This window comes from Triturus cristatus, chromosome 12 (assembly GCF_964204655.1).
Source record: "Triturus cristatus chromosome 12, aTriCri1.1, whole genome shotgun sequence".
NCBI classification, from domain to species: Eukaryota; Metazoa; Chordata; class Amphibia; order Caudata; family Salamandridae; genus Triturus; species Triturus cristatus.
The window spans coordinates 543,828,077-543,855,311 of record NC_140595.1 but is presented as its reverse complement, the minus strand read 5'-3'; the positions used below and the strand labels follow the sequence as shown (position 1 = coordinate 543,855,311).

Below are 27,235 nucleotides of genomic sequence, written 5' to 3'. Positions count from 1 at the left end.
GTTATCAGTATGTATTTTCCTTTTATGAATAAGGAATAATCAGATGATAGACACACTGTTCCCAATTTACACAGAAATCATTAAACAAAGGCAAGCTTATTAAGAGCATGCCAGTGTTTCCACTTGTTGGCACAATATTTTAGCTACACAGGTTTTAATATATTCTGTCATCCTGCAGTTTTGGTACTGGGCTTATCCACATTAAGGGGCATATTTACAATATTTTGGCGTAGGGCAGAGCCACAAGCCTTCTAGCTGTGTTGCCCTACATCAAAAGGAAAGGGCAGGAATGTGCGATGTCTACAAGAAACGGGGCATCCCTGTCCTTTCCGCTAGCGCTGTTGCAGTTGTTGCACCTTGGTGAAAGGGTGTCTGTGTTTTTGGTAGGATTGTTTGTGTGCATGAAATGACATCTTCCTGCACAAAAACAATCAATGGAGGGATGCTCTTCATTCTATGTGTGCTACAGTATGGAAAGCGGAAAAAACGAGTAGAAATGTAAACATTTCTCGTCGTTATGCATGCTCTGGCGCTTCCCCAGATTTACGCTATGTTGTAAATCTGGAGCAGTGTCAAAAAGCATGGGTTTTGCATGGGCCACCCACAGCAACACCCATGGAATCCCCTTTCCACACAGAGTAAGGCATTGCCTTACTCTAGATTTACAAGGACATGGAAAGCCACGCCTTGCAATTATGGGCCGGCACACTGCGCCCCAGAGCATCACAAAAGTGATGCTCCGGTGGCATAAAAGTGCCACAGGGGCATTGCAAATATGCCCCTAAGTTTTTCGATAGCCTGTTTAGAAGTGGAGTGAGCAATCCTTGAACATTCAACTACTCAGCGATGGTAGATCAATTAGTTTTTCTCCTTGAAGCATTTCTTCACAGAAATTGTAATACAACTCAGCTGTACACAATACATATGCTGTTATAATTTCAGCAACACTAATTTCATAACATCTGTACCTGAAGTTTGTTTTTGAAAATATGTGCCCTATGTACAAAATTCGGTCTGTGTGACTAGTATTGAATTTTGTGAACTGAAAATTCTCAGTTCACAAAATTTCCAGAGAGGCTTGCAACCCAACCTAACTCATGAATGTTAATGAGGTAGGTCGAAAATCGTGACTTACTCCAATTGGATGTCATCTCAGGGTTGGTGGCCTTCTGGAATCAGCAGATCACCATGTCTGTGACTGCATTTAATAGGGTAAACATTCTATTTTAATGCTGCACGTTTTCCCTAAAGGGAAAAGGGCTACATTTAAAAAGAAGGAAAGTTTATTTTTTTAAAAAGTTTGTTTGAAATTGACAGCGGAACCCTGGGCTATTGCCTACTCTCCAACAATTTTTTTTTAGTTCACAAATGGAAAGGGGTCTTTCCTTTTGCAAATGGCAGACTACACCAACTCAGAAGTCTGTAGATTTTCAATGTTTTGCGACCAGATGTCAGTCTCAAAACCTTGTTAATCTCTTAAAGAATTTCTATTTGGAAAGAACTCCTATAACATGCCCCTTCCAAATAGTGATTCTATATGGAGTCACAAATCCCTTTTAGGAAGGCTATACATACTAATGTCATGTTTTTTACAATAGCAAATAACCCAAATCGCTTTTTGCAACTGAAGAAACATGTTGTACATCAGGCCCTAAACTGAATATCAGTCTTGAGTAAAGTGTTTTTGTAGTTGTTTGCGCTATTTTTTTACCTGAAGTCCTTTTAAGTTTTGCATATGCCAGTTCTTTCAATGAGTATATCTCATTATTTTGTCTCATATTTTGTATCAGCTCCCTAAGTGAAAGTTTAGTTAATAAATCGAAATGTGTGAAAAATGATAAGGGTGGTTTAGTTTCTTTATTAATTAGCAATTGGAATACTGTTTGACCTTCTATTTGTGTTGATACTGAAAGGCGTACAAAAACTATGGGCTACATTTACTATATTTTGACGCACTGCAGCACAACAAGCCTACCTGCTGCGCAGCAATTCATCCGAATAAAAAGGACAAGAATGCTCTGTACCTACAAAGTCCTTCTCCCCTACACTGGTGCAGAAATAGCAGCCGTGCACCAATGCTGACACCCTTGCGCCATAGTGCAAGTGTTCCTGTGTTGCAGGGATGATTGTTGTTGGGCAGTAATGGATACTTTCCTGCACAAAAACAATCATTATTGTTTTTTTGCTCCTTCTGTGTGTGCTGCAGCATGCAGGACACATAGAAAGAGCAAAAAAGAAGGAGAAATAAAAGTATTTCTCTTTGTAGCGCCACTCCTATGCCTCTCCTGGAGAGGCGTAGGATTCTGACACATTCCCAGGTTTATGACACTTTGTAAATCTGGGAATGTGTCAGGTTCCATGGATGTTGCCTGGGAACACCCACAGCAATACTCATGGAGGGCCCCTTTTACACAGAGTATTGTGTGAAAGGGACCCATATTTACAAGGCCAGGAAAAGTCATGCAGGGGGACTTTATGTTTCCTTGTAAATATGGGCAGGCACACTCCGCCACTTGTGCATCTAAAAAAGTGACTCGCCAGTGGTGCAGTGGGCTTGTAAATCAGGCTGTCTATGTTTCCCTCTAAAGAATATTTCATACTATCTGTAGCACTCCTTGGTTAACAATGAATCTGACACCTTGCTTACTTTGCCAATAGTGTTATTTTCATAATTCCTGAAATGAAAGAGATTTGTTAACTAGTTTTCCAGTTAATGTTTGAAATTTCAGCCTGTTCCACCAAAAGACAATCTTTTTTTATTTTTTATTTCTGGAAGTGGAGGGAAAAAAACAAAATATGTGCAAACATTTTCTTACACTACAATCAGTAAAATTCATTGACGTAAAACCTTTATTCCCAAAAAACACTATGTGTAATTGAGTTCTGATTGAGGGCCCTAAATCTCTAGCTACTTTTCCTTTACATTTATATTAGGAATTTACAGCATGGAAGCAGGCAATGTATTTAACCCACTACCGTTTATATTTAGGGAGATGAGTTTCTATCCAAGCATCTGTGATACAGATTCCAGCAATAACAATATTCACAAATTTAGATTTGAAAGTCCCATAAGATAATTGTATATTAGTGTCAATACCCAGCATAATGAGATGTGTGGAAAATGAAATCTGTGAAATGTCTTACATAAATAACTGAATATTTGGCTCCAGTATTCTTGCAAATGTGGACAAGTTGTAAACATATGCATTATGCCCAAACATTCATAGTGACTTTGTGGACTGGGTGGATTGCTATAGATCCCCATCTCTTATGGACTACTGAAAGATTTTCTTTTATATATTTTACATTTAACCTACTGAATTTGTGAACTACTCGAATGTCAGTGTCATCTATTACACCATATGTAACAATGTTATAATATACCCTGATTGTATGATTTGTACTGTTAAAAATGTAATCCAAAAGAAGGCTAACATCTTGGCTAAATTGACCTTTATCAATCTTCTGTATAAAGTTTCTGATTTTCAGGAACTTAAAAAAGCCTCTTTGGGAAGACCATCTTTTTTTGCATCAGAGTGAAAAAGCTTAGTTTTGTCCAAACTTATTTTGCCTAAAATTTTAATTCCAGAGTTTTCATATACCCTACAAGAGTGATCATGGAAAATGTTTGTAGAAATTGCAGGCTTCAAGGGTGGTGTAGTAGTGAAATTATGTAATTTAAATAGTGTGGCCCAGTGTTTTCAAAATTATATAACTGATTGAACAATCTTGAAACATACTTTTTTTAAAATAAATCTGCTGTATTCGACAAAGTGTAGAAGAAAACACTCTCCATAATTTCCTAAGTATGACTACTAGAGGGAAGCCCAGCAAGATCAGAAGTTGTATTATAGAGGCCCTTAACTAATAGTCTCATATCTGCATCATGGATGAGAAATAATAGCATTTGAAATTTTCTAAGGACCAGCCACCTCTCTGTAGCAAGAGTCTAGAATATTTCAGTGCCCTCCACTATCGCTTCTATCCCCATACAAAGCTACTATGGATTGAATCTTATTTATTGAACCACACCATATTTAAAACTAATGGAACAAGTACAAAGATCCACGCGCGAACCGTAGTTGGGCGAGACCAGGTTAAAGTCGAAGAATATGGCTGAAGGCGATGGAGCGCAAGTCGGATACAGAGAGTGGATTGGGCCCGAAAAAAGCCTAACTTTGGATTTAGAAGAAATTCTGGAAAAAACTTTGGAGAAGTTAAAGTTCAGCTGGGCACAGCTGCCACCAGTGTCTGAGGAGGGAGCATCATTGGGGAGCTACTGAACAAAGTCACGGTGAAGATTTCTATGTTCGGAGTCTGCTTTTTTTAAATTTGAAAACGTCAGTGAGATGAAGCTAGAGGTTGTATCTGATGAGAGTTCAAGGAAGCTGACACCCCTTCGCTGAGAGACCGCTGAATAGGATTTGCTGCTGCAGAGAAGAAAGTAGTGGGATCTGCTGCAAAGTCAGGCTGACCAGCGATTCACCTTGGGCTAAGTTTTGAATTTTGGCTTTCTGGGTACCTTTAACACCACAACCAAGGGTCCAGGTCTGGAGGGGCACCAATTGGGGGTTCAGGGCTCATTCCGGCTGGGTCCAAGTACAAATTCAAGATGGGGGTGCCTGTTATGTCTCTATGGCTCTGAACAGGAGGCAAGCAAATTAGCCCTTGGAATCACTCTTGTAGTCCACGGTTCAAGTGAGGAAGCAGGGCTCAAGCAGCGGGGCAGGCCTCTGAGGGTTCATGGCGTGCTCCAAGCAGCAAAGCAGTCCTTGTGGAGTACACCGCAGGCCACATTAGCAGGCAGTTTTCTGAGAGTCCTTCGCAGGTCCAGAAAGTGAACTGAAGAGTGGATCTGAAGGCCTTGTTTTTATACCCAGTGCCTTCTTCGAAGTAGGAGAAGATTCTAGAGGTTTTCCTTTGAATTACTTTGAAATTCCTGACTCCCCTGCCCTGGCTTAAAGCTGGCAGCAGGGACAATACAGTGGTGGCAAGTTCTTTGTGTGAAGGTAGAGCATGGCCTATTCAGTTGCAAGTGGGGTTGTGCCCAGCTCCACCACGCCATTGTGCCAGCAGATGGCCAATTCTGGCAAACCTAATCCCTCTAATATGCGACTGTCTGGGAGGAATTAACTAAAGTGCAAATGCCAACTACACCCAGTCAAGTGAGCTAGAAAAGGGCAGGAAAATGACGATGTAATTTAAAATTTCAGCCTTACCATTAAAGATTATTTTTTTTACAAGCTCATCGATAACAAACATGAAATGCTTACCTCTTCCCAATCAAAGGTAAGCACTTATTAAATGTAATAAGGCAGTCCAATGTTATCCCATTGGGCAGGTAGGCCTCACAATAGTGAAAAATGAATGTAGGTTTTTTTCACTACCAAGCCATGTAAAACTTAAAAGTACATGTCTAACCTTTTAATTACAATGCACCTGGCCCTAAGGGCTACCTAGGGCGGGTTACTTATGTGGGAGGCACAATAACTGCTGTAGGCCCACTAGTAGCATTTAATTTACAAACCCATGGTATATAGAATACCAAGGAGCTTATAAGTAAATTAAATATACCAATTATGTGTAAACCAATGTTACCATATTTATGGGAGTAAGCAAAAGTACTTTAGCACTGGTTAGTTGTGGTAAAGTGCACAGAGTCCTAAGGCCAACAAAAACAAATTTCAAAAATGGAGTTAAAAGGCAAAGAATTTGGGGGAAGACCAGTCTAAGACTAACAGGTCTAACAAGTGGCCCTCCTCAATTACACAATAATTGAGTACTAGATAAATAGAAAGTGGGCCTCATAATCAAATTCAAATGTAAGATGGTATAGAGTCAATGACACAAAGGTTACTAGAAAAGGGTTATACAGAGAAATGAGAAATCAGAAATTATTCTAAGTCCAAAGTAGGTGGCAAAATGAGATTAATGGGCAGAATTCCTAGTAGAATAGAGAAGTCTTTTTTTTTTATTCATTATTTTTGCATGTGAAATTAACAAAGACTACAAAATCACGGTTGTAGGAAGGTACGATCTGACTACATGGTTACCCCCACTTTTTTCCTCAGGTTTTTGACTAGTCTGGCTGGGATCCTGCTATTCAGGACCCCAGCCTATCTGCTTTCTCCCTTTAAATTGATATGTATGTACGTTGGTACAACTCCAGATTGGATACTGGGATACCCTTTCTTAGTCCCTAGTATATGGTACACATGTACCCAGGGCATAGGTACCCCAGAGGCCTCCCATGGGCTAAAGCATTTATTATGCCACCCATGAGAGGCTATACAAAATGGAATCTCAGGTCTGCTACTGCAGCCTGTGCAAGCTGGTGCTTGCACCACTTACGAGAGATATAGGTTCACTATATCTATATATATCACTACACTTAAAACTTTATAAGGCACCCCTATAGCAGGCCTTAACAATCCTGAAGGCAGGGTGCTGGGTTTTACGTGAGAAGGTACTCCTGAATGAGCAGGACCCCTCTGCAGTCTTCAGAGACCATTCTCCCGGGCTGTACGTGATACTGCCAGACATATAGGTAGAGGTGCATTACAACCTCGCGGTAAATGCTATCTCGAAAACAACTACAATGAAGTATGTCGTGTTTGGTGTAAAACTCCTTAGAATAATACCTCCACACCAGTAACTGATGTGGGAGGTGTGGTTTCTCCCATCAGAACCGAGGTTCTGGGAGTACCTAAGTCTACCGGTACCAACTTTCTCGAGCCTTACAGCACAAAATGGATGCTGCCAGCCACAGATACGAGTCTGCTCTCCTGCTGCTGAGCCAAGCTCACGCAGAGGAAGGTCGGACAATAGGTATCCTGTCACAGAGAGGTGTGACCACCTCCCAGACAGGATTTAGTGTATAGGGGATGGGTGGGTGCATGGTCTCTGTGCCAGAAAGTCTGCACGAGGGGCACATTTGGTGTCCCTGTGCATAGTCCAGCTCAAACCAGTTCTGGGAGCCATTTGCTCCTGCTCTGGCGCAAAACTAGACAAAGGACATGGGTGTAGCACCCCTCTGTCCTGTCCCTTCCCTAGGAGGGTCCCTAGAATCCGTCCAACCCTTTCCCGTGGGAATAAAATGGGCTACCTGGCTACAGGAAATTAGATTTTACATGGACAAGATTCTGCAGGAAGATACCACTACACTTCGACTGTCAGGACACGCTGGACTTTGCTGGACCTCCCTTGAGCTCGACTTCGTCTTGCCTTGCTGTCCCCAGTCTCGCCCCTGTCTGTCATCCATACAGGCTCCATGCAGGACCCTGTGGACCTCCAAGACAAAAGAAGAATCTCCCTTGGGGTGAAGGAGTCACTTCCCTGCAAACGCAGGCACATAATGCATCTGACCAGTTTGCTGCTCCAGAGCTCCTGCGGACTACGAAGACTCCAGCAACACAGGAGGTAAGATTCTGAAGGTCTCTGAGGTTGAGCTGCCCTCTCACTGAGTTTGAGAGGGATATCCCTCATGGGGACCATATACCCATACCCTTGTGCACTGCGTTCATTTGCAGCTGCACATGCTTGTTGTCGTGCAACAATTCTGTGCTTTGGGTCATTGGTAGCCCTCACCCCAGTGCATCTTTTCTGAGAAGGACTCCAGTATCCTCACACTCTGTGCCCTGCTAGCTGGTATCCTGTGAAACCGCCTGAGGTCCCCTCGTGACTCCTGTGCCTTCTGCCAGTCCACTTGAGGGTCAACTTTGCTTTATTTGGGCTATCCTGGTTGCTCCAGGCCTGCCCTGACTCCCCTTGCTGTGGTGAGTCTCCTGGTCCTTGCTGGGCCAGATCGACACCGAATTTGACCATCTATGTTGTTTGCAACTGCCAAGGCTTGTTGGTGCTCCCGCCAGACACTGACCCCCTCAGCACTTGACATCCTTTGTGGAAAAGCTCTGCCTCCAGCTCCTGGTTGACCTAGACATCTCCGGGTTCTTGCAGCTGAAGAGTCAAGATCACCGTCAACATACCTGAAGCACCAGACATCGGTGGGCATTCATCTACCGAGCCCCTGTTCACTCCAAAGTGACCCAGACTCTGTCCCCTCTGCTTTCAGCTTCTTCTCATCTAGAACCCATGTTTTGGATTCCACCAGACACTTTTCGTACTTTCAGCAGCAGCATTTCTTTGTCAACATCAATAGAGAGTGACAAGGGTTTCCAATGCCACTTCGTGCCTATGCACCCGGCTTCTTGGATAGGTAACTCTGGTACAAAGGTATCCTCGGTTGGGGTGGCTCTTCAAACTCTTACGTTCCAAGGGTTGTCTTCGTAATCTGATGGGAAGGGTCCTTAATCTCTGATTTTCCAACCACGACTTTCCCACTGAATTGTACGGAGCACACGGTCGTGTTCTCACTCTGCATCCGTCCTCCGTGGGGTCCCTATTCACTCACCTTGGGTGGTTCCTTGGGGTCCCAGCAATTGTACACCTCCTATACTAAGTCTAGTCCCGAGTTGTGGTTCTTATACCACTCATTTAGTATATGGTTTGGTCTCCCCCCGGAGCCCACTGTGTATTGTGCTACTTATTTTTGATTCTTTGCAACTGTATTATTGATTTGTATTCCATCCTTGTGTAGAGGATACTAGAGAGTGTTATAGATAATAAATAAATATTTTTATACTACTGTGTTGTTTCCCTTTAATTTAACCAAGGTTGCATTCTGGTAAAACAAGGTGCTTAACATTCCTTCAAGATTTAGCCTGAAGCCTGCCTACTTTAACTAGTGGACAGCGGGAGACATCCTTTACAACGCAGGCATTACAACGCAATGCCTTTACAACGCATCCATTACAACGCAGGTACACTTACAACGCATGCCATTACAATGCATATACAAGTACAATGCATGCTTTTAAAACGCATTGGTAAGTATTGTATGGTAAGTGTTTGTTTTATTTTTTGATAATGTATGTTTAATAATATAAGTAATATTAAATAATACATTCAAATAATTGTATTAAAGTGTTTAATATTTAGGTATTAATATTGCTATAAAATAGTTAATTTTTATCCTAATAATAATAATAATAATACTAATGTTATGGAATGGGTATATTTTTTGGTAAATTAATAGTCAGGTATGAATATTAATGCTACGTTTTAATTAATTATGTAAACATTTATCGAACATTTTATTTTGATTTTAAGAGAAGAAAATTAATAATCAGGTATTAATTGTGTTATTAAATAATTAATATTGATGATAATGATACTAATTGTTTTATGGATTAGGTATAATTTTTTTAAATGAATACTGGGGTATTATTAATATTTTTAAGCACTTATTTGTTATATAAAATTATTAGAAAATATTATGATCAAGTTTTTTTTTTAAATATTCTAAACTTAAAAAGTTAGTAATGAAAATATAGGTCAATCAATCAATCAATCAATCAGTGACACTTGTAAAGCGCGCTACATACCCGGTATTGTGATGTTTATATATTATGATTGTTAATAATTTAATGGGGACAAATAAATATAATTTAATGTAAAGTACATGTAAATTAATAATTATTAATGTTTAAAAAATATAATATATATAGATTTAAATGTGTAAATTCAAAAAGATTTTTTTCGTATTTTCATATTTTTTGGGACATAAATAAACATGTATAAACAAATAAAAGATGTTATTTATCTATTAATAAATGTACATATTTATCACGCTTTTCCATTGTTTGCAATGAGAGTAAATGTCCTTTTTTCATTTTTATAAAAAGAAAGGACGTCGACGCATCAACGTAACTTTCATTATTACGGACATTGTCGCTGGAGAGAACAAAAGCAAGGGAGAGCTGCGTTAAGAAAAGACAAATTTACATTATTAAAATACATAGGGGTCTATTAGGATGGCAGGCGGATGGCCGCCGCCGGATCGGCGGTGGCAACCGCCGGACTGCCAGAGGACATCCGCCAGACTGGCAGAGGCCATCCGCCCACGATCGAAACCCTGAAAACCGCCGGTCCCATTAGCATGGTGGTGACGACCGCAGCAGTGAGAGTCTCCGCCCGCCACTTTTCCGCTGGTAGCAGTCTGCACGCAGGCCTAGTGGGTGGAACTGGACCACCACAATGATGCCGGTGCAGGGCCAGGCTCCGCCGGCATGATTATTATGCCGGCGGTAGCCAGCAACCGCCGCAATGTTAATCGCCAGAATCCAACCGCCGCGGATTGGCAAATGATTTGTTGAAGGAGTTGTGCCATCCTTCTATGGCATTGTTTGTTTTTGTTGCTCCCTCTGAGCAGGTCGAGTAATAGTTCCACCACTCCACATGGAAACATGGTCTCCTCTTGTGACCCGACCAGCTTAGATGGCCAATCCATGTGTCTTCAAAATAATTTAGTATTGGTGCCAATTTTTCTTCATTTGTTGTAAAATATTCTGATTCAGTAATTGAAGTGTAGTACTCTTCTACACTGTCAGGAGGAACAAAGCAAAGGGCAGTTAGTTTTTTTAGTTCAAACTGTAGTTTTCTGTCTCATATGTAATCCTGAATTAAGGATTTTTTTTAAGTTTTCACCAATATGCCTGAGAAAAGTGAAAGAAACATCCTTGAATTTGGGTATCTGGGTATATTTTGGTTATCAGATTAATCATGGTTAATTCAAAGTCAATTATTACTTTTCTTGGACTTTTGTTGGATGTTTTATATTTTATCCCTGATAAAAATTCAGTGTATGTTGAGGATTCTTTATCAGGGAGTAAACTGTATACTAAGGGAACTATTGCATTGTTAATGTATGCATGAATAGTGTATATTTGGGTGAATGGATGGGGCATGCTTTTAAAAGTTCCATCCATCATCCAAATATCACTGTTTTCTAACCTTACTAGATTATGGGGTGTGCTAAAGATTAGGATTCTCATTTGAGGATTTTGGTTGTCATGCAATAAGAAAGGTTCATTAGAAACAGTAACAGAGAGTTAAGGTGGAATTATTATGTCAGAGTATGTTTGGGGTGTTACTCTTTGTGGGTTACTTGTCTGTTTTTGACGTTGAATAATTCTTCTCAAATTAGGTATTGTGGGCATACTACTTGCAACATGTGGGGGAATGTGTTGGGATACCTCCCTTAAAACTGCACCACAGGGTTCATTGGAGGTGGATGCAATATCTTTGATCTCATTAATCCTTTCTCTAACTTTAATCTCCATTGCAGAGGCAGAGTGGTTATGGTCTGTGGTTCTTAAAACAGTGTCACCAAGAGTAACGCTCTGCCTGTGCAATGGGTTGAGTAATATTGCACACACCTCCAATGACACCTGGGTTCAGATAGTCTCTCCTTACAATAAACAGACCCACTATGGTTCATCAGTCTGTTCCCTCTTTTTGATGTTAGGTATTTTGCTTCTTTAGATTGGGTAGCCATTTTTAGTTCTGAAAAGAGAACAAAGAAAAACATAATGTTATTTATTTAATATTTTGTGGTGCATACCTGTTTCGAGGGAAAATGATAGTATGTTTTATATAATCATTTTCACAGTTTGCAATGTATGCATTTTCAAGTTCTGTTTAATGCTTTAACTTTGTTGTATTTCTGTCTTTGTTGGTTTTTAATTTTTTGCATTAAAAATATTTCAGTTTTTCTTACCTTTGAATTAGATGTTGCTAGATTCTTTTGCTTTGGAAAATTGATAGATTTTTTCTGTGTTTCTGAAAAGAAAAATATTTTTTGAGTTTTATTACAAATATGTAGTTTATGGTGACGTTTCCTAGGGAGAGAAACATAGTTAATTTTTTGGATTGGCTTTTCTTTCATCTTACCTTTATTGTATTGTTTAGGTTGTTTCTTGCTTTGCTTTATGAGTTTGAGTTATATTGTGGTCTGAAAAAGTTGAAAGAAAATTATTGTTATTATATTGAAAATATTTTACATTATTTTTCTGAAATATAATAGTATTTTTTGAGGTTAAGGAACAACCCGTTAATGTTTTATAATTGTACAAAACTTTTTCATTGTAATTTGAAGAGATACATTTGTGTTTATTTGCCTACATTTCTTTAGTCACTTTTAAACAATCTATTTACCTGTTATATGTCTTTTTCTGTGGGAGAAAACATTTCTTTATAATAATAGAAGTAACATTTTTAATGTAATAATTTATTGATGTTAAAATTACCTTGTTATGTTTTTCTTTTTTCTGATTGTTGAAACGTTTGAGAGCTGAAAGAAAAAAAAATGTGAACATTATTTATAATTTGTAATGATGATGTTTTTTAATTTGTTTCTTTTGTGTTTGTATGCTTTGTCATTTATTTACTTGTTTTTAGATGTTTATATTTAAGGAAATTACCTTGCAATATGCTTTTCACGACGTTAAGTGTATATATATATATATATATATATATATATATATATATATATATATATATATTTCAGTCCAAATGTTGTCCGTCTTTGGCTGTTGGATGCAGTAGTAATCTATTCATATATAAAAAAGTAAAATAAATATTTTTAGTATGTGATAATATTTATCAGGTAGTTACAAATAAAACAGCATGTTTTACTGAGATAAGTTTATGTTTTAGTAGGATTAGATATTTAGGGGGGTCTATTAGGATGGCAGTCGGAAAACCACCCCAACCGCCATGGTAGCGGAAATCAACCGTCCGCTGTACCGCGGCAAAACCGGCAGTCTGATTAGAATCAACCGCCAAAAAAATCGGACCGTGGCGGAATGAGTCCATCAAAGACCGCCCGTAGCGGGCGGAGAAGGTGAAAATCCTTCTGCGGCGGTCGAATTCGTGGCGGAAACACACCAAACCGCCGCCAGGACAGCAGGGAGACCGCACGGAAAATTAGGATATCCCCGATGTGACCGCGGTACGTTCCGCCATTTCTGACCACCGCAGTTGCAAACAGTGATGAATGGGAGATCCGGTGGAATGGCTGTAGCATAGCCATCACTGCGGACGCTCCGTGAAACAAATAGCAGCCGACAAAACAGCAAGGCCACCAAGTGCACACAGCAAACTAGCCCTGCCCCCAAAAACACCTAACACCCCCCAAAGACACACCCCAATGGCAAATTCAAAAAGTACCAATCCCAGGACAACTCACACAACACACCTGACAGCAATACTCCATCTTGACACACCCACATAGCTGAGCATAAAACCAGCCCCTTCCCTGACCAGAATCCTTTGCAATACTCCACAACTGAAGGGCACAACACCAGAGCACAAAGGAGAGGCAAACCTGCACACATCACACCAGCACCACAACACACACACACACACCACCTACACCATCCCCACCGCCCTCATAACTGCACCCCAAAACATTAGCACATCACACACCATGGAACCACAGAAAATGCCAAAATTCACAGGGAGTGAGTTGTCAGTCATGGTAGATGAGATAATCAGAGTAGAACCACAATTGTTTGGCAATCTGGCCCAACAGACCCCATCAGCCACCAGAAATCAAATGTGGGTAAGGATAGTTAACAAGGTCAAATCAGTAGGGACCACTCCTTGCAACAAAAAGGAAATCATGAAGCGGTGGCATGACCTGAAGAGTGTTGTCAAAAAGAAGAGGAACAAGAACCATGAGCTGGCTCAGAGGACTGGCGGTGGACCTCCCATTCCACCAAGAACATTCACTGCATGGAAGGAGAAGGTGCTTGCCATACTGCATCCAGAGAGACTCACAAGAATAGCCGGGAGAAGCAGGTTGGTAAGGACAAACAAATGTAAAACATCCTACTGCCATGTACTGTCTTGCACAACAACGAAGCTACATCTCCGAGGCCCAAGTACATTAATCTGCACCACAATACCCAACACAGATCACACAGAGGTAACATTCACTCCATCTGAATCACCCCAAAGGTAGCCAACATTTAAAGGGTTGTATGTGTCCAGGCAAACAGCACAACAGCTCCCAACAGGCCCCCGTCACACGCCAGAGCAGGGTGTAGCACTCCTTCCCCCCCCCCCCAGAAGCATGTGTCAGCCATTGTATGGTTCTCCCTCTCCTAACAGGTAGGTAGCCATTTTCCAAGGGAGGGCTGTTTGGTGGTGGGAAGCTTGCACAACAACTCATACCAGGCCCCCTGTCCAACCCCTGAGCAGGATGGAGCACTCAACACCCACCCAGAAGCAGTTGGCAGATATTGTATCACTACAAACAAACTAAGAGGTTGGTAGCCATCTTCCCATGGAAGGCTGTTTGTGGGTGGGAGGCCTGCACTACTACTCCCACCATGCCCCCTTGTTCCCCAGCTCATCAAGATGGAGTACTCCCTCCCACCCAGATGCATGTGTCAGCCAATGCATTGTACACTCCAAACTAACAGGTAGGTAGCCATCTCCCCATGGAGGGCTGTTTGGGGGTGGGAGGCCTGTACAACAACTCCCACCAGGCCCCCTGCCCCACCTCTGAGCAGGATGTAGCACTCCACACCCACCCAGAAGCAGTTGGCAGCCATTGAATGATTCACCCTCACCCAACAGGTAGGTAGCCATCTTCCCAGGGAGGGCTGTTGGGGGGGAAGGAAGCCTGCACAACAACTCCCACCAGGCCCCCTGTCCAACCCCTGAGCAGGATGTAGCACTCCACACCAACCCAGAAGCAGTTGGCAGCCATTGTATGGTTCACCCTCACCTAACAGGTAGGTAGTCATCTTCCCAGGGAGGGCTGTTTAGGGATGGGAGGCCTGCACTACTACTCCCACCATGCCCCCTTGTTCCCCAGCTCATCAAGATGGAGCACTCCCTCCCACCCAGATGCATGTGTCAGCCATTGCATTGTACACTTCAAACTAACAGGTAGGTAGCCATCTTCCAATGGAATGCTGTTTGTGGGTGGGAGGTCTGCACTACTACTCCCACCATGCCCCCTGGTTCCCCAGATCATCAAGATGGAGCACTCACTCCCACCCAGATGCATGTGTCAGCCATTGCATTGTACACTTCAAACTAACAGGTAGGTAGCCATCTTATGCTCTCTTATCCTAACCCTGAGCAGGATGGAGCCCTCCACCACACACACACACACACAGATGTGTCACAAATTCAACCTAAATGTGACAACAGAACAGATAAGTAGACAGTGCATGCACCCTGCCATTCCTCTCACAAAGCATGGTGCCGTTTGACAATACCAGCCCTCTCATCACACAAAAATTCACACAGATCCAATTGCCACTTACAGTGTGCAGACAGCTAAGTGAATGTAACTGTCACAGCATCCAAAGTGTGACTGACTAATTCACATGTTGAAGAAAGTCTGTGCACAATCATGCACAGCACTGAATGCTATGTGTAAGTGCCATGTGGGCAGAGCATCAAGGAACACATGAAAACAAGGCAAGCATGGTCTGTAGTACAAATTGAGATTTGCATATGACGTGACAAAGGTATGCATGAGATAACAATGGATAGTTCATGCTCAGATGAAAGGTCTGCCAGGCAGAGTAAGCAACAAAGATGCTTCACATAAATTTGTTGTGGCGCTAGTCGTTAGATGACAACATGTCCTTGTAATCACAAAATATGCACGTGGCACATGGTATGTAATGACAAGTCACACCATGGACAAGTAATGCATGTACCTCCACATCATGTCAGGATGCACAGTAGTGTGCAGACAAACAATGTGCTAACTAGTAAACTGTGTGGTGCATAACCTGTGAATAAGATACATTCTTGAGGATGCACTTCAATAACCATCTCCCCTCTGTCACACAGGTGACCAAGAACTGACTGCAGAGGACGACAACAGCAACCTGCAGAACCAGTCCCCCCCCCCTCCCCGGAACATGGACTCTCGGATGTGGACTTCCTGGATCCTTCGGACCTGGAGCTCGAAGCCAGACCATCTGGTGTGCCAGGGCGCAACAGATCCCAGGACCACATTGTCCCCCCACCACATCTGCAGCAACACCAACATCTATGCAGACCCCTGCTGTAAAGGCCTGTGTGGCTTTACCACCACCACTACCTCTGCTGCCTACAACACTCTCCCAGCCCCAGAGGATGACCACCCCACACCAACAACTGAGGAGGGCAGGGAGAGGATGCGGGTGCCTACAGTGGTGAGGCAACAGGTTCGTGGCAGCAGGGCCAGGTGGGAGGGCAAGGGTCAGTCACAGACAACCAGACACTGGGACTGAAGCTCTGGACAACATCAACAGAGTCCTTGGGGCCTATGAATGGGCCCAGGGATGAACGGGCCGGGCTGAGGAAGATTCACATGAGTTCCTTCTGCTGAAGAGGTCCATGGACACCCGCATGGGCCAAATAGTGGACCTCTTCGGCCAGCTAGTGGCGGTACTGAGGGACAGGCCTGCACCACAGCCAACACCTCCACCTCCCTCTGGTGGCATGCAGGATGACAGTCCACCATCCTCCCCTGCGGCCACAGAGAGGGGGGAGTCCTCAGACCCCCCTGGCCCTGCAGCAGAGCCCCCCCTGCCAAACGATGAAGGGGCCGTCCCAAGAAATCCCAGGGAGGATCCTGTGGCAAAGCATCTGCCAAACACCAGTCACAGAGCAAGCCATGATGGCAACACTCTTCACTACTGCATTGACTTTTTGGACTGTCCTACCTCAAACTGCCCTGTGAATGGCATCTGTCTGTTGGACTGGGTCGCTATATCAATGTGGTGACTACTCTTTTGTCTCATGTACCATCACTGACAACTCTGCTTCACTAATCACCTTATTGGAAATATTCACCCCTGTCACATGTCCCCATTGTAAATAAACACTCCTTACACACACATGTCACTAAGTCTGCTACATGTTTATTCCAGGATGTGCAGTCTTCAACATGATTACAATGTACCTAGAGTATGGAATGTATGTAGGCAAGGAGAGGCTGAAGGGACGTAGGAAAACAGAACAATATTCACTAGTCAGGTGTTGGCATCACAGCCAGCACACAACACTTGTCATCAAGGTACTCCAATCTGCACACATTACAATGAGCAACAGTACCGACATAAACATCCTGTAGATTTGCCAAACTACCCTGTCCCAGAAACATTGGCATCCAGCACTGAGTCAACAACAGGCTGTAGTCACAAAGCTCACACACACCTTGCCAACAACAACTACATCAGCTATCAATGGCTCCGTTGTACATTGTCAATCACCTTCAAGTGAAGTAGCGGTTGATGAGCTGTTGATGCAGGTCGACACCTTCCTCCTCTCCACTATCCTCGTCACTGGACATGGGTTGGTTTGCAGGCGGGGGCCTTAGCTGCTCATCAGCATCCAGGAGCAGGGGGATCTCCTTGCGCAAGGCCAGGTTGTGGAGCATGCAACTACAATCTGACACACCTTCTTGGGCGAGTACATCAGTGCACCTCCGGTCTTGTCCAGGCAACAGAAACGTGACTTCAGGAGACCGAAAGTGCGCTCCACCACACAACGTGTCCTACCATGGGCACCATTGTAGCAGACTTCAGCTTGCGTCCTGGGATTCCGCAGTGGGCTTAGCAACCAAGGACAGTTGGGATATGCTGAATCACCTAGATGTGAGAAACACAGAGAAACTTTGCAATGTAACTGAGGCAGAGGACAGCATGTCACACACACAGCACGCTACTGGACTCTTTGTACTCACCCAGAGTCCATGAATGCTCTGGAAGCAGATTATCCATCAGTCGTGGAACAATGCTGTTACACATGATGTACGAGTCATGGGCCGAGACTGGGAATTTGGCATAGATGTGTGAGATGATCATATCCGCCTGGCACACCACTTGCACATTGATGGAATGGAAATGCTTCGGTTCCTGTAGATGTGCTCACGTGCCTGTGGTGGAACTAGGCCAACATGTGTACAGTCAATGGCACCAACAACATTGGGGATGTGCCCAAGTGCATAAAAATCTCCCTTCACAGCCGCCAATTCATGCCTCCTGGGGAAATGGATATATCTGTCCTTGTAGATCATCATAGCGGACAGGACATCATGTAGCACCATGCTGAACATAGGTTGCGACATCCCACCTGTTCTGGAAACCGTGTACTGGAATGATCCAGAGCAAAAAAATGCAGGGTCGCCATCACCTTAGACGTTGGTGTGAAAGCATCCGGATATGTCCTGTGAGGCTGCAGGTGGGGCTCCAACATAGCACATAGGTCTTGGAGGGCGTCTCGATCCAGACGGAATTTCTGGATGACCTCCTCATCCTCCATGTCTGCCAGCACTGTGAAGGGACGATGCACATTTGGTCTCCTCCTAGGTGAGATGAAAGCAGACACAGGTCAATGCAATCCACCAGGAGATGTGTCCAGAATCATACGTTTTGACTGACACAACGGCAACAATGACTAGCATCACAGTCCAGCTTACAGCACAACTTACTTGTATGGACACCTTCAGCTACACCATATGTACACCTGTCCACTTTTCACATAACTAGCAACTCTCAAAAAACATCCGACTATGTGAATGCCCAAAGGGATATGGCAACATCTTGCATGGGCAGCCCTGAGAGTAGTACAAACATCATATGTGTGAAACTGCCACACTACTGTCTCCTACCTAGCTGCTGTACCTGCCACACCTTATTGTGTAAGTTACACAGGGCACACATCAACCACACAATGACCCAAGACTGTGCGTTCATTGACAAGTATGTGCATGAGCCAAGAAAAGTAGACAGTCAAATCTGCACATTGTGTACTAAGACATTCATCTCTGTGAGTTGCCTAGCCCTTTCACACATTGACATGTGTACCCATTGGAGAGTTCATCACAACACTGTTCTGTGTACATGCCCAGCTAAATCACAAGTGATATCTGAGTGAGTACATGCCAATGTTTCTAATCATATACAACAACATGGCATGTATAGTCAGAAGTGGGGTAAAGGTTAAATTGGCATTGAGTGCACAATCTTGTGCCATGAATCATGTGTCTACTGTGCACTGTTGTGAACTGGCCATTGGCCATTCACACTGCATGACATGTCCATAAGTGCTGTCAAGGTGATCTGCCATCCAAATCATGGTCAATCATAGCAATGTATGGCACACATATCACGGTAGCGACTGCCTGGCCCCTGCGGTGTGTCACCGCCAATGCCCAAAACAAAATTGCGGTAATAATAGGCATATACACATGGTCAAATCGTGGTTGGCATGCTCTGCCACCCAAATCACAGTCAATCATAGCAATGTATGGCACACATATCGTGGTAGCTACTGCCTGGCCCCTGCGGTGTGTCACTGCCAATTCCCAAAACACAATCGCGGTTGTAATAGGCATATATACATTGCTCAAATGGCGGTTGGCATGCTCCGCCATCCAAATCATTGTCAATCATAGCAATGTATGGCACACATATCGCGGTAGCTACCTGTAGTGAATCAGCCACTTTTGTGGTCTGACACCCTATGATGACCCTCAACCACCACCATTCTGTACTGACTTAAGTATGTTCTGCCTTTTAGTGGAATAGTCTTTCCAAGAATAGAAGGTATGGGATGTTGAGGTGCAGTCTTGTGGGTGGTGGTGCACACATGTGCTCAATGTTGTATACTGAGGGATTTAGTGTATAATGTTATTTGGGTTAGGTGAATTATGACTTTGACCTATTGGCTTTGACGTGGTCTAATGTCATTCTGCCTTCTGACTTTACCTTGCTTCAAACTTTTCTGTGTGCACAGTGGTGCTTGTAAGTTGTGTGGATGAGAATTATAGGTGCTCCTTGCTTTTTTGATTCCATCTTGCTTTGGGCCTTTGTGTGCATGGCTTAACTAACTCTGAAGCCATTTTCTTTGAAGAAGAGGGCATGTTTTGCTTTCCTACTGTTTTTCGTATTTTACTGACTAGAGAGAACTGGTTCTTATCAGAGGAATGTACATGGTTTGACTTTTAGTCATAACAGGGGCCTGATCAACCCTTGGTCTGACCTTGAAGCAGGCTGGTACTGGCTCTCATGAGAACTAGGGGGCGTGGCTTGCTAGAAGCTTCGCTGTGTTTTGAATGTGTATTAAAAAGGGGAGTCTACACTGGCTCGGTGGAAGTTCATCCGTGGAACAGACGTGTTGCCACGGAAGAGTAGAGACTGGTGTCACCTCTGAGCTTTCGCCCGGTTCAAGCAATGGACTCCCCTTGAACAAAGTGGGGTGAAATGGAGCATTAGGTGAGGTGTCTCTGCTAATGTCTCTTGATTCTTTTCTGAATTCTTTCCTTTCCTTCTTATTTTCTGATTCTTATATCCATACATATATATTTCTAAATATATATTTGTCTTGATTGACATTTGCAATCATACTATTGATATGTTAGAGTCTGCTATGTTAGGTGCATTTGGCTTACTGTGTGATGCTATTTACTAATAAATACATCCCAGATATACCAATTCGTCTTTTCCTTGTAGCAGGAGGTGTGGACTCTTCTTGGCCAAGTATTATGTTGTAGAAGGATGGGTGAATTCCCTTCTAGCAGGTAATTGTGTTATAGGAAGTTGGCACTGCTCCTCACAAGTGATGCGCAAATTATTGTTTTCTTGCCTTGCCTTTGGGGGAGTGTTGAAAGTTTGCCCACCTTAGGAAGTGCTGTGTATATGTTATATTCCATAAGTTTGGAACTGATATTCTCGCCCTGGGAAAGTGACGGTACATTCCTTGGTCCAGGGGAGATCTAAGGTTTGTCATTACATTTTTGGCGTAGTCGGTTGCAGGATATGAACATTGATTTAAAAGGGGAAGAAATATGTTTGTTTTTTTTAGAAATTGAAAGCAGACTCTTAGATATCAATTGATTTATTTGCATGGGGGTAGCCCATATGATGTGCTGGCCCGTGAAGTGAGCTAATTGTGCTGAGTTAGAATTGGTGAGTGTGTGTTTAAGTGTGTTTTGTAAAAAGTGCTTATAAATAGCTTGCTACGTGAGGCAGAAAGGGCTGGATCCCTTTCAAGTGTTTGTTAAGGAATGCATATCAAATGTTTTCAGTTGCAAAGTGAATGTAAAATGTCAGAGCATAATTCTGAAGCGTGGGACTCCTTCGAGTTTAAAGACTTCGGAGTTGCAATGCAGGGTGTTAATCAGCAGGAGATTAATGACATTTTAGACAGAGACAGCGGTGTTATTTTAAATGTGTTGGTTAATATGCATCAAACATGTGAGCATTTGCTAAAAGAACGTAGTGAATTGAAAACAAAGCTAGTTGATGCCCAGTTTGAAAATATATCTTTGAAGACAGAATTAAACGTGTACCAGGCTGTGAAGCTGTTTACTTTGACCTGCCAGAATGATTCAGATGTGCCAGGAAGGAATGTGCAGGAAAGTGAACAGACTAACGTTTTAGGCTTAACGATCACCGGTTGCGGACATAAATTAGACATGACAGTGAATGATAAATTTTGCTTCGATAGAGAAATGTAACATTATGATTTTGAATGTGAACAGCAGATTGTGTAAAATAAGTCTGATATGTGGTCACTTCATAAACATGAACATTTATTTGGTGAGTTAATTCAAGAGCAATGTGCCCTTTTTAGTTACAGGAAAGTGAAGGGAAATAACAGGTCACTTTTAAATTCAGATGCTGGACAAATGTTGTGCTTTTGCGCACCAACAGATACTGGACAGAACAGAGTTAGAGAAAATGTGGTTTGCCTATGGGAGATTGCAATGGTTATTAAGTGGCATGTACAGACAGAAAAACAGTTTGCTCAGGATTTGATAGAAAGTCCTGAAGTGGAGTTTGAAACACAAGTTTTCCCAGTGAAGGTGACCTATGTTATTAAGGAAATTAATTTGAAACAGTACAGAATGCCTGATGGGCGTGAAGGGATCAGTGAGATCATGCAGGGCTTGACAGATTGAGGTGGTGACCCTAATTGTGTAGCCTGTGTGCAAATATACCTTTTTTGACTGATGCTGTCCCAGATATTGTTACAGAAGTAGCATGGGACTTGATATGTGACTTTTGATATTGCCAATGCTTTTTTCTTTTTGATATGTCAAGAGCAGTTTAGTTTTTTTTTTCATGAGGTGATAGACTAATGACAGTTAAGAATTAGCTTGAATTAGTTAGACAGAATGGGGGAGCATTTTCAGATTAAAGAATGTGAAGTCTTCCAGGAGGTCAGGAGAGGTTAAAGCTGTTTTTCCTCTCAGAAATGTAAAGAGTTGTTCTGGAAGTGGGTCATTTGAAAGCGTCTTTCAGATTGATGTTTGGGAGGCTTGCAGTGAGATCATCCAGCAACGCTGAGCAGAGCTCAGGCTTTCTGTGCAGTCTGAGGAGGAATTCCTACGGGAGGCGTCATCTCAGCTCCTCTCCCCGGTAGGTAGAGATAGCTTCTTGGAGATAGATGTCTGGGAGGCTTGCAAAGGCGCAGAATCCGCCCCCCCCCCCATGAGGAGAGTCGCAGACGAAAGTTGGCAGAAGTGCAGATCACTCTGACCTTGAAGGAGATAAGGTGCAAGCTAGAGACAGCCGGAGAAGTCTCTGCTTCTTATGTTTGGCAAGGGGCCATTTAGTGTCCGCAGAGATTTGTGAAGGGGGGCAGCACCTGTGAGGGGTGCAGTGAGAGAAGTGAGAGAAGGAGACTGCCCCAGCCCTTCTTGCTGTGTATAGAAAAAGAGGGATTTTACCAAGAATTCACAGGCTAAAGCGTTGGTAGTATTCTTAGACAATTCCCCAGAGCTGGAGGAGACCTATGTAGACAGAAATTAAAATATTGTATTTTTAGAAATGCAAGATGGAAGAAGTGTACTTTTGAAAAATGTTTTTTGCAAGAAGAGTGATGCTTGTTTCTTTTTCAGATTCGCCCAGTTCTCCGCGTGTGAGTGGGACTCCCTTCTCCTGTGTGAGTGGGGCCCTCCCTCCCCCCCTCCCCCCTCCCCTCCCCCCCCAGGCCTGGAGTGATCGCCAGACCAGACGGTGGCGGCTGATGCCTGTGGCTATCCAGACTGGATGGGGTCCTCCCTTGTCAAGGAGATACAGCTGCTGATATATACCAGAGAGCATGAGGGACTGCTTCTTTCCAAGCAAAAAGGGATCAGCAAAGTGTGGAACTGTTTTCTTCACGTGAGGCCAACTTTACATGCATGAAGGCTGTGTGTCTTTCACACAGGGTAACTCCTTATATAAAAGTGAAGAAGAGGGAACTACAGGATGTGCTTTGCCAGAACTGTTTTATCAACGTGAAGTTCAGATGCGATGGGAGACGGCTGTGTGTTTTTTTCACACAGAAGGACTGTTTTTGTTTTTAGGACTGGAGACCTATAGAGACGCTTTGCTGCGATCGGCGTAGATATTTTCTGAGTTAGTGAACAGTAATATACTGTAGCTGTTGCTACAATATATGAGTTTGGCAGTAGAGTTTCCAGTTTAACCATTAGAGGCATTAGGAGCATTCAAAAGCTTGATTGATTTATTTTGTGTATTCATTTAAACATATATCCAGATATCTATGAGCTATTTCTAGATGCACCTGAGTTATTGCTTTTACATGTATTTAGAGAATACAGACTTTATTTGCTCTAAAGTGATTATCATATACTTTTGATGAGTTTTTCAGTTTTGCAATGGAGCATTTCGATCATAGTTGCTTTTTAGTCATGATTTGTTTTGAATTATGTATTTTTGTGTAGCCACTTCAACACATGAGTTGCTGTTTCAACATGTGCTTTTTAGTAGTTGTGACTTTTAATTTAGACATGTGGTTTTAAATGGTTTTGCTTTCAATTGAGATATGCAGTGATTTAATGATAGTTTTGTTTTTCAGTTATGTATATGCTAGATTTTGTTTTTGACATATGTGAATGGTGATGATCAAGGGTCATGGGGTGCAATGTAGTGAATCAGTCACTTTTGTGGTCTGACACCCTATGATGACCCTCAACCACCACCATTCTGTACTGACTTAAGTGTGTTCTGCCTTTTAGTGGAATAGTCTGTCCAAGAATAGAAGGTATGGGATGTTGAGGTGCAGTCTTGTGGGTGGTGGTGCACACATGTGCTCAATGTTGTATACTGAGGGATTTAGTGAATAATGTTATTTGGGTTAGGTGAATTATGACTTTGACCTATTGGCTTTGACGTGGTCTAATGTCATTCTGCCTTCTGACTTTACCTTGCTTCAAACTTTTCTGTGTGCACAGTGGTGCTTGTAAGTTGTGTGGATGAGAATTACAGGTGCTCCTTGCTTTTTTGATTCCATCTTGCTTTGGGCCTTTGTGTGCATGGCTTAACTAACTCTGAAGCCATTTTCTGTGAAGAAGAGGGCATGTTTTGCTTTCCTGCTGTTTTTCGCATTTTACTGACTAGAGAGAACTGGTTCTTATCAGAGGAATGTACATGGTTTGACTTTTAGTCATAACAGGGGCCTGATCAACCCTTGGTCTGACCTTGAAGCAGGCTGGTACTGGCTCTCATGAGAACTAGGGGGCGTGGCTTGCTAGAAGCTTCGCTGTGTTTTGAATGTGTATTAAAAAGGGGAGTCTACACTGGCTCGGTGGAAGTTCATCCGTGGAACAGACGTGTTGCCACGGAAGAGTAGAGGCTGGTGTCACCTCTGAGCTTTCGCTCGGTTCAAGCAATGGACTCCCCTTGAACAAAGTGGGGTGAAATGGAGCATTAGGTGAGGTGTCTCTGCTAATGTCTCTTGATTCTTTTCTGAATTCTTTCCTTTCCTTCTTATTTTCTGATTCTTATATCCATACATATATATTTCTAAATATATATTTGTCTTGATTGATATTTGCAATCATACTATTGATATGTTAGAGTCTGCTATGTTAGGTGCATTTGGCTTACTGTGTGATGCTATTTACTAATAAATACATCCCAGATATACCAATTCCTCTTTTCCTTGTAGCAGGAGGTGTGGACTCTTCTTGGCCAAGTATTCTGTTGTAGAAGGATGGGTGAATTCCCTTCTAGCAGGTAATTGTGTTATAGGAAGTTGGTGCTACTCCTCACAAGTGATGCGCAAATTATTGTTTTCTTGCCTTGCCTTTGGGGGAGTGTTGAAAGTTTGCCCACCTTAGGAAGCGCTGTGTATATGTTATATTCCATAAGTTTGGAACTGATATTCTCGCCCTGGGAAAGTGACGGTACATTCCTTGGTCCAGGGGAGATCTAAGGTTTGTCATTACACTACCGCCTGACACATGTGGTGTGTCACCGACAATGCCCAAAACACAATCGCGGTGGTGATAGGCATATACACATGGTCAAATGGCGATTGGCATGCTCCGCCACCCAATTCACGGTCAATCATAGCAATGTATGGCACATATACTGCGGTAGCTACTGCCTGGCCCCTGTGATGTGTCACCGCAATGGCCCATGCCCTTACAGCCAATGGGAACCGCAATCATGGTAGACTAATGCAATTTTGAAAATAGTGGTAGGCGTGCTCCGCCACCGCGGGCCGTTCATTGGATGTTTTTGAAAAAGGCTGACCTGGAACACCAATTGCAGCAGCTTAGAACCACTGAAACTACCCCAGGTGGCTATATATGTGTGGGAGAGAGTCTCACATTTCCACAGCTCACAGAGCCTGCTGCCTGCCACTCCTCACCACCAACTGCTGCTGCCTGCCACCCCTCACCACCAACTGCTGCTTTCTCCAGGGCCTGCTGCCTGCCACCTCTCAACACCAACTGCTTCTGCTCCTGTGTGAGAAGTTGGCCTGGCATATGCTGTCTCCTAGTTATGGGGGACACCTTGCACCAGTCCAATTCGACTCTTATTGATGATAGGTTTAAGACAACCTTTAAAGAAAGCTATCCTAGTGGTAGCTGTGGAGAGTAGCCTTCAGGCTAAGTCTTGAAGGAGTGTTAAGCTTATTGTTTTACCATAGATAACCTCTTGAATGACCAAATGAAAGAGTAGCCCACACAGGTATATATATAAAATATATGTATTTATTCTAGACAGCATCCCACAGTCTCTTTATGAGGCTAGTGGCAAAGTTACAATTCAAACAAGCATTTTTAAACACAATAAATAGCACTGGAATCACAGGGCCCCAGGGGGGGAACCAAACCATATATTAAAAAAGTGGTATAAGAACCACGACAATTCTACAGACAATGCCTAGGGCATTTAGGAACGCTGGCCCCTTAAGAATCCACCCCAGGTTATGAGGAAGGGGACCCACGGGAGGCGCGTGCAGTGGAAATAGCTGCTATCGGGATCTCTATTAAAGCCTATGGAGAATGTTGCGGTTTGATTTAAACAGATTAAAGTCACTTCTAGCAGGAGTACAAAGTTAAAACTTTAGAGTTAAGCTTTTGAGGAGCCCACTACCACGAGAGTACTGAGGTACCACTGTTACCTGCCCCAGGAAAGCCGGGTGCATAGGTCGCGGGCTGATTTTCAATGGGAAAATGTACAAAACTGCTGCTAGCCAAAAGCGTCAATGATGCCGTTAAGATTGAAATTGTATAACTTGCAGAGAAGAACCTGAAAGCAGAGGGGACAGAGTCTTGGTCACGGCACAGTGACCAGGGAGCTCAAAGGAAAGAGCCCTTCAATGTCGGGTGCTTCAAGTGGAAAGAGGTGTAGCTTGGATCTGCAGCCACGGGCTCCAAGAGGCTTCAAGGAAGGCCAGCTTCTGGAGGGCGACTGTCCCACATCGGATGAGGGTCGCTGCGGTATTAGTGTCCGGATTGGATCCACTAAGCCTTGGCAACCACAACCCATACGAGATGAACAAATCAGCTACTGGTGCAGACCCACAAGGTCTGTGAGAAGTCTCCTTTGGAGAGACTGTAGAGCAGACCTGGAGCAACCAGGGGAACTCTTAAATGTTGAGATTGTTCTCCGCTCGGGCCCACAAGTTGAGAGACAAGGGACCGCGGAAGGCAGCAAAATGGAGTGCGTAAAAGGAAGCCCACGGGCCACCGGAGGGGGCTAGGGTGCTGATCTTTGGCACAAATGCTGCTTGGTGGTTGGCTCAATAATAGGCCAAAGCACAACTTCCCCACTGGTCAGGGTCGTGTGCTATGCAAGAGGTGGCCGGTGTCCTGGGGTATTGGGAATCTCGGCACCCACGCGGTCCACGGTGCTCAGGTTTGCTGAGCACACTCACTGGCGTCTGGGATGCGTAAGAAACCCACCTCAAGGGTGCTGGAAGTCGACAAAGTCCGTAGGAGCAGCGAAGTGACAACCAGGTCACTTGCAGTGTTTCAGGTGCCTGCCAAGCAGGGGGGTAACTCCTTTACCCCAAGGGAGATTTCTTCAGTCAGCTGGGCAGCAGCTCGTTGAAGGTCAAGTCTGTA

At 43.3% G+C, this 27,235-nt stretch overlaps 1 long non-coding RNA gene across 2 annotated transcripts in view; it reads left to right on the top strand.

Moving 5' to 3' along the window:
• Positions 1–24,800, top strand: part of LOC146776247 (uncharacterized) — an 88,719-nt gene extending 63,919 nt beyond the window's left edge. The window contains exon 3 of one of the 2 annotated variants that reach the window (XR_014971915.1): positions 22,766–24,800. This is a non-coding gene — a long non-coding RNA (uncharacterized LOC146776247). Of the gene's footprint in view, positions 1–15,720; positions 16,755–22,765 lie in introns of those variants that run through there. The other variant, XR_014971916.1, reaches the window with a different exon arrangement.
• The last annotated feature ends 2,435 nt before the right edge of the window (positions 24,801–27,235 follow it).